This window comes from Lathyrus oleraceus, chromosome 1 (genome assembly GCF_024323335.1).
Source record: "Lathyrus oleraceus cultivar Zhongwan6 chromosome 1, CAAS_Psat_ZW6_1.0, whole genome shotgun sequence".
NCBI classification, from domain to species: domain Eukaryota; kingdom Viridiplantae; phylum Streptophyta; class Magnoliopsida; order Fabales; family Fabaceae; genus Lathyrus; species Lathyrus oleraceus.
The window spans coordinates 7350819-7360715 of record NC_066579.1 but is presented as its reverse complement, the minus strand read 5'-3'; positions in this window follow the sequence as shown (position 1 = coordinate 7360715).

The following is a 9897-nucleotide window of genomic DNA, read 5'->3' as shown; positions in this document are numbered from 1 at the left end:
AGTGTCAAATAAAGATCCAATGTGAAACACAATGGTTGCCCTTCCACCATCAACTGCTCGAACAAATGACAGAGATCATTATAATGCTAAACCTCTATTTTTTGATGGAGAAAGATTTGACTATTGGAAGGATAGAATATAGAGCTTCTTTCTAGGTTACAATGTTGATCTATGGAATATGATAGTTGATGACTACATACACCCAGTAGATGCAAGTGGCAATAACATTGAAAGAAGAGTAATGACAGATCAATAGAAGAAATACTATAAGAATCATCACAAAGCAATAACCATCTTGCTAAATGTTATTTCTTATAATGAGTAGAAAAAATCACCAACAGAGATACTGCTAAATCTATATTTGATTCTCCGAGAATGACCCATGAGAGGAATGCACAAGTCAAAGAAACCAAGGCTCTTTCCTTGATTCAAAAATATGAAGAATTCAAGATGGATGATGAAGAAACTGCTGATAACATGTTCTCAAGGTCTCAAACTCTTGTTGCATGACTTATGTTTCTGTACAAAGGGTATTCTACAGTTGATCATGTTAAAAATATAATTAGAAGTCCACCTAAGCGTTGGAGACCTATGGTAACAACTTTGAATTTATCAAAGGATCTAAACATCATTTCTCTTGAAGAACTGATTAGTTATTTAAGAAGTCACGAGATTGAGCTCGAGGAAGATAAGCCTCAGAGAAAGAGCAAGTTGTTGCTCTGAAGTCTTCAGGAAGACTTGAGAAGACAAAAGCTCTTCAAAAAGAAACTGGTGAGCAGTCTAGAGAGGAATCAGAAGAAGAAGAAGAATTGTCTCTTCTTTCCAGACACGTTAATCAACTTTGGAATAAAAGGCAAGACAAATTCAGAGGACACAGAAGGACATATGGTCATTCTGAGTCCATTTATGGATCCAAGAAGGCTAGAGCTGGCAAAGAACTCACGTGGTTTGAGTGCAAGGAGCCTGGCCACTTCAAGAACTTATGGATTCATCTGATACATTATTTTTCCTCTTGTGCACCACGAGTCTTAAGTGGTGAAGAGTGAGTGAGAATGGAGCATTCCTACCCTCACTATGATTATTTTGGACGCAAGACGTTTGACTTATTGTCTAGAATATTCACCTCCGTCCCTAGACTTTAGTGCAATCTAATCACAAACATTTTTTTTTCCATAAACCCATGTTTAAGGTAAAATCAACACAACCCACTAAACCTAATTTTTATGCCTTAGAGCACCCATCTCCGAAAATCCTTTTCTCAAACGTAAAATCAACCAACACACAAACATTTTCTACTATGAACTACGGAGCTCTGATTCCTCATCCCGATGAGTGATATGTAGGCACAAGGGCCATAATCCTTGGCGAGCACCATAATAAAAATCCCAAAACCCCTCTCTTTCATCATACACACATTCCTTTGAAAATAAAACAATAATGAGATAAATCCCCATGTACGTAAACAACTCAAATGATTCCCATGGAGTACCATGGATGTGAGGGATGCTAATGCCTCCTCTTGCACAATTGACTTCCGAACCCAAATCTCGGTTGCGAGACCGATTCCTTATCTCTTTTTAGCGCTTCCCGTGCACTTATCTTTTTCGAGGGTTTTATCGACTATTTCCCCTCGCCTCTCTGATAGAGGCAAACCAATAAAATTCGGTGGTGACTCTTCTAATTTTGCCTTCAATAGGCAGTTCATTTCAAAGTCCTGGTTCCTCGTTATCGCGTTTTAACCCCGATAGCGACACTATTGTATCATTTTCCCTCCTATATGCAAACCGTTACACAAAGGGAGAATTGAAATTTTCTATTCCAATTCTATCCTCCAACTAATCCTTTAACTGCCTATGTAAATGAGTCTTAGAAGAATGGAAGAAGTGGCTCATATTTGCTAACGCTTACGCTATTGAACATACACACACTCTCTGCTAAAGTAAATATTTTATATGTATATTATTTGTAAACACACAAGAGTTGTTGCTAGTTATTGTGTGAAATATTCTTTGTATTAATCCCGTGTTAATCTTCTTTTTTAGAAGCAATACTTGTAAACACACACTTGTAAATCTCAAAGATGTTTGAATGGTTTCCTTGAGTGACTAGGTTTTAGTCAGATAGACTCAAGAAGACAAAGACGATTTGTCTTTGTGGTGTCTGTAATCAGTTTTGATTATAGTGGATTAAGTCCTTATTGAGAAGGAAAAATCACCTTGTAGGGTAGAGTGGAGGTAGCTTCGTTAACAATGAACCAATATAAAAATAACTTTTTATTTTTCTTGTTCGTGTTATTGTTTGGTTGAAGTGGTTTTGAAAAAGATTTTGCTTTAGAAACCTAATTCAATTGGAATCAGAGCTCCGATTTTGGTTTTGATAAGATATCAAACACTTAACAGTGCCAAATAAAGATTCAGTGTGAAACACAAGGGTTGTCCTTCCACCACCAGTTGTTCAAACTAATTTTGTCAACAAATTTGATACTTTGCAGATTAAAACGAAAAAAATAGGTTAAAACAATTTTTTTGTAAGCAAGACTTTACCCCTTGGTTATTGTAAAGAATCGGTCAATTACATAGGCGAAAGTGACAAATTTCATATTATCCTTCGTGAGGTAAAAAATAGCGTAGTTTTACAAATTCAAAAAATACCATTAGTGGGGATCAAAGTCATGATCGGTGTTACTTTTTTCCTCTATTATTTAAAAAATGAGGGATAAAGTGACAAATTTCAAATTGTTCTTCGTTACCTCACATATATAAGAGATATTATATCCCTTCGCGTCTAAGATAAAATGAAATTATTTATAATAGTATTTTATCAGTTGAACTACAATTTATCCACTGCAAATTTGATTTAAATCGATCACTACATAACATTTATTTAAAAGTAAATAAGAAAGCATAGAGCTGACTTACTTATAATATACAAAGGTCAGTGTGCCATAATAAATTTAACTAACTTCATCAACAATTAAAAAACTAATAACTGTTGTTAATTATATTCACACTAACTAACTAGTGGTGTGTGTAAGAAAGGATCGTGTGCTCAACATATTTAACTCAACTTCACTTTTGTGTGGATAAAATTATAGATACAAAGGAACCTATTGAAGATGATGAATGTGGAAAAACAAAAGTATATACATTACTAATTAATTATTTTAGGCATACGTATGCAGCTGTTGATAATTATGATAACATATAATATTATACTTTAACAATCATAATTAATGAAATCCTCAAGCAATGTTGGGTTAGGACTTTTATATGTTAGAGTAATTCTATATGCATTTATTTTATTGTATAAAAGCACTTTATATATATTAACAAACACCACGAGTTAGTTCTATTTTTAAATTCCTCATACTAATTTTGGAATGTTGGGAACACTTTTGAAGGTTCAAAGAATTATATAAGTTTGTACATCATCATCTTATGCTTATTATTTGTAATATAATACATCATCTTGCTTGTCACCCTCCATTTTATTAGAAGATGAAAAGTTTTCCATTTACTGCAATTTTAAATACTTGTGTCACACTTATCCAATGACCACTCTAACATAGGCTCACATTTATCTGAACCATATAAAAACACATTTTTGCCTAACATAAAAAGTTTAGAAACCACCGACTATTTTTATTTTTTAAATCTCAAATATTTATTGGCGATTATTTTGTAACTCACTAGTCAGCATAACAATATATACAAAATTAAGTATTTAAACATAACTTTATTATTAGTTTAAAAATAAACTTAGGTAAATATTTATTTTATATGTTAGGTCGGTCAACAATAAATGTATGTGAAAAACATTTATACTATGTGTCATTATCAATAAAAGTTTTTCGTTGTATTCATAGATTTTGATATGACCCTTTCTATTTGAAGGATATAAAGAGTAAGTTACAAACAAAATATTCTCATGATAAAAACTTGTGAAAACTACATACACTACTATAATTTAAACTTGTCTTCGAAAATATAGAGCAGTGAGGCAAAAGTTTTAAATTATGGGGACAATATATTTTTGTAATATCATTTATTTTTATTTTTTAAGAGATTTATTTTAAAAATTACTAAATAATTTTTTCAATTCAATAATATATATATATATATATATATATATATATATATATATATATATATATATATATATATATATATATATATATATATATATATATATATATATATATATATATATATATATATATATATATATATATATATATATATATATATATATATATATATATATATATATATATATATATATAAACACTACTCCCTCTATTTTAAAATTCGATTAATATTTCTGAGATGAGTCAGATGAGATCACAAATCGTCCTGTCTGTATGAGATATATTTTTTTTATATCTTTCTTCTTTGATGGGAAGTCCTTTTATACCAGTTATGCCTCTAGTGACCATTTAAGAAGCGTCCCTTCAAATCCCGTGTTTTAAATGGTATTTGATAACATATGTCGTTCTCTCTTATTATCATGTAACATCTCCTCCATCATTTTTTTGTAACTTTCATGCAATCATGAAACTACCTTGTAACTGTTATGCGTGACTGTCCATGTCGCCTGCTAGCATCCTCATGAGACTGGGTCCGACCTGTCCATGTCGTCTACCAGCGCTCTCATGGGATCGGATCCGACCTGTCCATATATATGCAGCCCGACATGATAATCTCCTCACACTTGACCTCAATAACTCGGTCTTGAAAATTTCTGGATGTACATAAGCCCCCCGATCGCGAGGTCCGGTGGAATGAAGTGTTCGGACAGAAAAACCTGGAATTCCTTCTTCCTTGAGCCGATCACCTTTATGGAAATTTACCATATGACTGTGGGTTTTAAAAGAGTAATAATGACATTTATTTTCTCTCTCCTTTTCATGATGATTTTTATAGGGACCCAAATTGTCATCATGACTCTAATTCGATAGAGTTTCTTGACCGTTGTAAAGCTCGCTTCCATAAAAACCCTTCTTTTTTAATTCTTTTCTTACCGTTAGTGACCCGTATGCCTTTTTCTTTAAGACTTGCTTGATCCAATTTTTTACACTTTCTACCAATCGTTTTTGCAAGCACAAGCTTTAGGTATTATTTTTCTGCTTTATTTTCCTCTTTTTTTAATTCTTTTAATACGTTTGTAATACACGGGTGTGTTGATTCGGGGAAAGTATCAATTTCCCTCAATGCCTATGAGTGAAGAAAACTTTGTGATGAATGTATGAAAGAATGTGAGGGTCATCTGGAGCAAGCAGAGTTTGATCAGATTATTAGGGAAGTTTATGGTAACATTTCTTCATCTTATTGTAAAACTGACCCTGAGTCTTCGACGTTAGGTTCTATGGACACTTTGGTGGAGATGATAGGGTTTTTGATTGACAAAGAAATCCTAAGTTATGACTGTAAGATCCCAATTTTGACCCTAAGATCCCTCATGCTTTCTCATCATATGCATTGGCATTGGGATCACAACTTGGCATCCTCCTTACCCCTCATTCATTGGGTTTTCATTGGGAGAGATCACCAAGCATCATGTGATTGTATCATACTTTATATTTTATCATTTTTACTAACCAAAATACCAAAAATGTGTCTTTGCATTTTGTCTAACTCTTTTGTAGGTAGTCCACATGCTCACCTTTGATCTATCAAGCTCATATCTAGGGTTTAAGGCCCTCATTGCAAGGAGCTCAATCAAGAATTGGTCTACTATGGATCTAGACATCATATATGAATCTCCATGAGCTTCACATGTTACTTTTAATAAAGTAATCATCAAGAGTTTGGAGATGGTTTGCCTTGGAAACCCTAATTCATCTAGGTATCTTGTGTAACTTCTTCAACTAGCTTCTTCAACAATTGATCAAATATTTCAAGAGATACTTCAAAGTTCATTATCTTATGAATATATGATCCTCCATGGGCCCCAAAAGTCAAGAGAATTGCAAGTTAGCAAGTTGGTTGAGGGTGGTTGACTAGAGGAATTCATCTGATCAAAACTGGGTTCCCTAGACCCTATCTCCTACAATGTTTGTCATATGAAAATTATTCAAAGAGAAAAGTTACTCTAAATGACATTCCAAACAACTTTCATGTTGAGGTCTATATCTAGTTTTGCTTTTAAAGTCATGTTTTATGGTGAAAGATTATAGGTCATTTTGTCTAAACCCTAATTTGGAGGTCAACTTCCCAAGACCATAACTTGCTCAATTTTTATGAGATGAAAGATTTCCAAGTTTCAAAATCAAATTCAAGATGCATACTTAAAATTTTATGTCTGGAGGAATAGATAATTCAACTTTTATGTGCATGTGATATGAGGATACATTATAGGTCATTTTGGACCAATGCAATTGAACAAGTGATTTTCCTCAACTTCAAAAATGCATAACTCCTTCATATTAAATCCAAATGAGGTCAAGTTTATGACCATTTTGAATGATTTTGAGAGAGATACAACTTTTATGGAGGAACCTTTCTCATTTGAAGCTCACATAAAAAGTTAGCCAAGGTGGAATAAGTGAACATATGGCTTGACACTTAGAATTTTTTTTGACATGTTTGATTTTCCCAAGTTCCACCTCAAAATTCATCATGATCCAAGCTTAAAAATAATAAGTTTTCAACATGAAAGTTGTTCCTCTTGATCTAACCTTTCCAAAAAGTCCAATTTAATCCATTTTGGACAAGATTTGAATGGGTTGCGCATGGCTTGAACATGAATGATCATTTGGCACAGATTGAACTTAAACATTCCATACATCAACGCATAACACTCAAACATGATCTCAGCAAGGCTTGTACTCAATTATGGACCAGAAGAAGTGATTCCATGGGCCTATTACACGCCCATGCAACCATGCAATATACATTGCTATTTTTGGATTTCATTTCAAGTGTGCAAATATCAATCCATTTGGCTATAAGTAGAACCCTCTATGCTCAGAAACAAGGACCCTGCGAGCCAACTTTGAATCCATACCTTCAAACCATCTCATTTCAAAGGATAACCTTGATAATTTCCATTGGAAATTGAGTTTGAATCTCACTGTTTTGAGATTTGAAACTCCAAGAGTCCTGAGCTTTTCATCCATTCAATTCTACTCATTCAAGTGTCCTAAACAAGATCAAGAGCAAGCAAGAACAAAATCAATCAAGCACAGACCTGCATTAAAGGTATTTTCTAGAAATTTTCATCTCTTCGATTCTCACTCAATTCTGCATAATTCTCTTGGATCCTTGGTTGTCTGAAGTCCTACCAATGTAGGCAACACGATTGAGTTGCTTTGAGGTCAAATTGAAGCAACTCAGATCGTGCACCTCAAATTCCAACTCCTTGTATCTTTCAATATACTTAGAGTTAGGATAAATTGAGGCTAGATTCGAACTCAGAGGAATTTTTACTTTAAATTCATGTCCTTATTTTTAATTTTGTGATGGTTGTGGATGAACCAGTTCAGTGAAGCTCACTGGAGAAGGAGACCAGAGCTTTGGCTCCGATGGTGAGTTGACATTCATCTAAGCCACTTGATCCATTTGAAATGATATAATCTCGCGCGTTGAAACTGATTACCACTTGTGTTACGCTTTGACTCGTGACTATGGTGGAATGCACGCTAGCAGCCACTTGATCTGCCACCTCAATTAATGAGGGAGATCAAGTGGTCCACGTTTTTTCTCATTTTCTGATTTTTATTTTATTTGGTTTATTTTCATTAATTCATATTAATTTTAATATTGATCCAAAAAATATGAGAGTTTCACCAAATTTTTAAAAATAAATCCCTCTTTCATTTTCTGAATTAAAATTATTTTTTGGATCATTATTAATATTTTTTATGATTTAATTGACTTTTTGAATATTTTTAATTATTTAAAAATACTTTTAAGTTTCCAAAAATTATGAAATTTTTTCTCCAAGGTCCTTTGACCTTGTTTGACCTATGATAAATCCCATGGCCATTTATTTGGTGTTTTGATGAGGTTTTAGGATTTGGACAAACCATAATTTAATTTAATGTATTATTTAATTGATTTTAATTGTTTAATTACAAAATAAATTATGTTGAGCTTCTAATATTGACTTGTTGAGTTTGACTTGTGTTGTTGGGCCTTGGTCAAGGTTGATTTGACTTTGTTGAGTTAAAATCATTAGATTTAGGGGATTGATGAAATATACATTTCATATCCCAAAATGAATGAACGATTTTAATTTGATAAAAGTCCTCCTTTGACCAATTTATGTTGATTTCATTCCTCCTCCCTCTTCATCTCATCCCCTTCTCTATTCATTCATGTAATGGACCTATGATATCTCTAGATCCTAAGGCTAGTTGATTGCAAAATCAACATAAGTGTGGATGAGATTAGGTCCACATCTTTTGCATATTCTTTTTGTGTGTGGTATGTTTTAGGAGCATAGTTCATTATACTATGTCTCTAACATGCATTAACACCAAAATTTCTATTGCCCAGCCTCAAATAGTTGTGACTTCTACATAAGTCCAATTACGATTGTTTAACATAGCGCTAAATTTGTGGACACAAAAGGCATAGCATTCTAGTATGTGAGATTGTAAGTCGCCCCTCTTTCATGGTATTGTGTGGAAACTTGACCTTTTTTCCTTCCTTTGGAAGATGTCTTGGTTCAAGGATTCATGTTTGTGAATAATGGGTTGAGTGTTCTCCAAAGAATGACTTAAACAAAACAAAAGCAAAAGCAATACTAACTTCTAATCAATTAACAACTAACATTTAATTTCAAGCCATTTATTTTTATGCGCTTTAATTTTGAGTTCTTATTCATTTGCCATTATTCATACCATTTAACTTGTTTACTTTAATGTCATTTTCACTTTGCTCATTTGAGCCATATCTTGTGATTATTCTGTGATTGTATATACTTGTTTGTGTTCTTTTGACCTTAATGTACATAATAACAACAAAAACCCTAAAAGACATTTTGTATGGGCTGTTAGTTTGCTCTGAGACATTGGACTTAGAATTTGGCAACACTCCCTATGCAAAAGGATTTGGCCAATGCCAACTTTCATGAAACCAAGTGTTTGTGAAGTGTACTTTCATCTGATGTAAGTATTGTGATCCCATTTGAGTTCATCTGCAACATGATCTTTTGGAGCTGTTACTTTGAATCTGTGCCTAATGCTTATCTTTGAAGTCATCTGATACATGGAAGATTATGAAGAAGACCATGAAGTTGCTAAGCTTGAATGTGGCTATCTTTATTTGATGCCTTGCTCTTCATCTTACTATTTGTGTATTGATATTGCTTGATTCTAAAGTCCAAGGGAAATTTGGATTTCTATATGACATTCTTGTCTATTGGATTGCAACCCATTGGTCAGATCTTTTCAACTCTTAACTTTTAAATTTGTGCTTAGGATTAGTCTCTTCATCTCCTCCCTATTTCTTTAATTTCAAATATCTCCCTCCTTTTAAAATATTCTTTGATTGTGTTTTTTTTCTAAACTTAGACCATTTTGCAAATTAGAAACTTTGGCCTCATGCCATTGCATTTTTAAAACTCTTTTCTTAATTAAACTTGTAAATGAACTTAATCATACTTGACTTAAAATATCAAAAGCCAAAAAGAACTAACACTCATTCAAACCATTTTTAGGCCTCTTGTGCCTTTGTTAAACTTAAATTTTTGTTAAAAGCAATGCTCTCATTTTGAAATTGTTACCACGAACTACGAGGTTTTGATCCCTCATTTTTATGTTGGTACGTAGGCACAAGTCCGAAGGTCTTGTCAAATTTAATTAATGAATTATTTTCTCATCTCTCCACTCTATTTATTGCAAACATCTTTTTGTACAAAAATACATATGCACACAAAAAAGGGCTCCCTAGG